Raw genomic sequence first — 3600 nt, 5'->3', positions numbered from 1 at the left:
CCCAGGGAAACAGAGACTAAACAGCGTGACACTAACCTTGAGGTCATAAATGCATGGATTAACATTTCTGCATTTGACATTGAGAGCATAGGCCGTAATTTAGATATATTTTTGAGATGGAAAAATTCAGTTTTACAAATGCTAGAAACGTGGCTTTCTCAGGAAAGATTGCAATCAAATAGCATACCTAGGTTCCTAACAGATGACGAAGAATTGACAGAGCAACCATCAAGTCTTAGACAGTGTTCTAGGGTATTACATGCAGAGTTTTTAGGTCCTATAATTAACACCTCTGTTTTTTCAGAACAGTAAGAAATTACTTGTCATCCAGTTATTTATATCGACTATGCATTCCATTAGTTTTTCAAATTGGTATGTTCACCGGGCCGCGAAGAAATATAGAGCTGAGTATCATCAGCATAACAGTGAAAGCTAACACCATGTTTTCTGATGATATCTCCCAAGGGTAACATATAAAGAGTGAAGAGTAGCAGCCCTAGTACTGAGCCTTGTGGTACTCCATACTGCACTTGTGATCGATATGATACCTCTCCATTCACTGCTACGAACTGATGGCTGTCATATAAGTACGATTTAAACCATGCTAATGCACTTCCATTAATGTCAACAAAGTGTTCAAGTCTCTCTGTAAAACCCGGATTCCTTCTTGTGAGGAGGGGCCTCCTTCTTCAATAGGGTATTCACTTCCTGTTCCATAACCAGAGCCTGCTCAGGTCTGACCACAGTTGGAATAACCCTGTTGAATCTCGGTGGTGGAGAGTCGAACTGAATGTGGTAGCCATTTTCTACCATATGGAGGACCCATTTAGTAACACAGACATAGTGTGCAGACATGCACAGGCCTGACCTGCTGCCACCTACCCCTTGCCCATCAGTGCTGATGTTGTGCGCAGCGGCTTGAAGGGCAGTGCCAGAGGAATGATGTCATATCTGGGGACAGATAGCTGGATAGCGTCTGTTCAGCCCAGACTATCACCCTGTACCCGAGCTCACTCAACCCTGCCACATTCTCATAGTAGTCAGAGGCAGGGATGACTAGGCCACGACCTCGACACCTCGATGTGGAGGTCAGGAAAAAACGGCATGCTCCGGGAAAGAGGTGGTGGCCTCGACTGCAAGAAGCATTCATCAAGCCTGCTTTGCTGCGGATCGGCTTGATTCTCAGCGGGCTGGCCAATCAATCTTTAATTTGGTTACTGCGTTACCACCTCAAACAGCTCCTCGTACTGGGGCAAAAGAGGGGATAGATGCTCATTGACGCTCTCCACGTCAACCTTCTCAGAGGAAGACAGGCAAAGAGTTGAGCGCTCACCACGGGAGGAAGTAGCCGCAGTGTGGGCTTCTGAACCCAGAGATCGGGCAAATCTGGTGGGTGAGGAAGGAGATAGAGATGTGCCTGTCTCCCTTCCAGCAAAGCAAACGCAGTGGAAAACGCTTGTTATGTGGGCAGTTGGCCCCCTCAAGAGCCGACTGTGTGTGCTCTGCTACCAAACAAGCCACGCATAGACTGTGTGTATCCACGCTCGTGATGTAGCATGAGCAGGGAGAAACACACAGTTTATAGCGTGACTCTGCCTCGCCATCCTCTTTGTATGTTTTCTTTCTTTTTGGCTTGGGCATGATGGAGCTTATTATAGTTTTGTAACAGGACAGACAACGGTAAATAAGACTCACAACACAGATTGAGACTGACAACACACAGAGCGCTTGTTGAAATGAAGGCTAACAAGTATTGTAAAACCATCACTTCTACCGCAAAAGATAGAAGATAATCTTCTTAATGTATCCGAATTTCTTAGCATATCCAAAACCTCAGAACAACTTGATGATGTAACAGAAACTATGGACTCTCCCTTTACTAGCATTTTAAATACAGTTGCTCCTTTACACTTAAGGAAGGTTAATAAGGAAAACAGTCTGACACCATGGTATAATGAGCACACTCACACCCTAAAGAGAGCAGCCCAGAACATGGAGTGCAGCTGGAGGAAAACAAGACTAGAGGTATTTGAAAGTAACCTATCCTACAGAAAAGCATTAAAAACTGCCAGATCTGATCATTTTTCGTCTCTTTTAGAAGAAAACAAACATAACCTCAGGTATTCTTTAAATACAGTGGCTAAATTAATAAAAAATAAAGCATCAACAAGTCTTGACATTGCCCAACATCACAACAGTAATGACCAGTGATGGGAATAACGGCGTTATAAATAACGGCGTTACTAACGGCATTACTTTTTCCAGTAACGAGTAATCTAATTGATTACTCTTCTCATCTTAATAACGCCGTTACCGTTACTGCCAAAAAATGCGGCGCGTTACTATAACTGATGATGAAGCTGTTTTTTTTTTTTTTTCATCAGACCAACTAGATCTCTGAGCGAGAGGCAAATACTTTTTTTTACTGTTCTTCCTTGGTTAGTGGGCAGAGCACGAGACAAGCGCATAAATGCTGACGATTGGCTGAGGTAGAGTAAAATTTCATTGTAAGCCAATCAGAGGTAGAGTTGGGCGGGTTTTCGAAAGCACGCATAGTAGTGATGGGAATTCGGCTCTTTTGACTCAGCTCACTGAAAAGAGCCGGCTCTTTGGCTCACAAACGGCTCTTTAAATGACTTTGACTATAATATTTCAATTTTTATTACATAATTATTTAATTTCTATAGGCTAAATTTGAAAAAATAGAGTTGGCTCTTCAGATATGCGAGCCAGCTCCCGAAGTTCAACTAAAAAAGCCGGCTCTTAGAGTCGGCTCATTCGCGAATCGCGAACGACTCATCAAAAGCTCATTCGCGAACGAGTCGATCCATCATCACTAACGCTCATTCGCGAACGACCCATCATCGGACAGGACAGGACACACAACGAACAACACAAGCCAGTCAGTCAACCAGAGACAGGTATGGCGACGAGCCCAAATAATCCAAAAGTAGCCTTCTCTAAATGGAAGTATATACATTACTTTTTCCTTCAAGAAATTAAAGAAACAATAAAAGGAAATATCAAAAGTTCCCAAAAATCTATCGTGTTATTTGCATTGATCCACTATATAAACATAATATCTACATACATGCCATTTGATTGGAGGCTAGTCTCACTTTGTCCCACAGCAACTTTTTTTTTTTAGATGTGTGTACAATGTTTCATGTTTCTGTTAATAATGTATTGTATTAAGTGTCCATTTCATTATAATATTCAGATTTATCATAAATAATTGAACATGCACATGTATTTTAAGTTCCTTTAAAGAGGGGTAGAGGTGGGGTCACGTTTGAGCATTTAAAATTTAATTTTACTTGAAAGTAACGCAATAGTTACTTTCTTAAGTAACTAGTTACTTTAAAAATTTGTAACTGAGTTACTAATTTAGTTACTTTTTGGAAGAAGTAACTAGTAACTGTAACTAATTACTTTTTAAAAGTAACTTGCACTACAGTATCATATCAGACAGTGCACAAAAGATCCCCCGAGGAAGAGTTCCACACATTCTCTACTATAAGAGAGGACAAATTGTATAAATTGTCAAATCATCTAAATCAACATGTATGTTAGACCCTATTCCATCTAATCTCCTAAAAG

The sequence above is a fragment of the Carassius gibelio genome, chromosome A16 (assembly GCF_023724105.1).
Source record: "Carassius gibelio isolate Cgi1373 ecotype wild population from Czech Republic chromosome A16, carGib1.2-hapl.c, whole genome shotgun sequence".
Classification (NCBI taxonomy): Eukaryota; Metazoa; Chordata; class Actinopteri; order Cypriniformes; family Cyprinidae; genus Carassius; species Carassius gibelio.
This window is presented reverse-complemented; position numbering follows the sequence as displayed.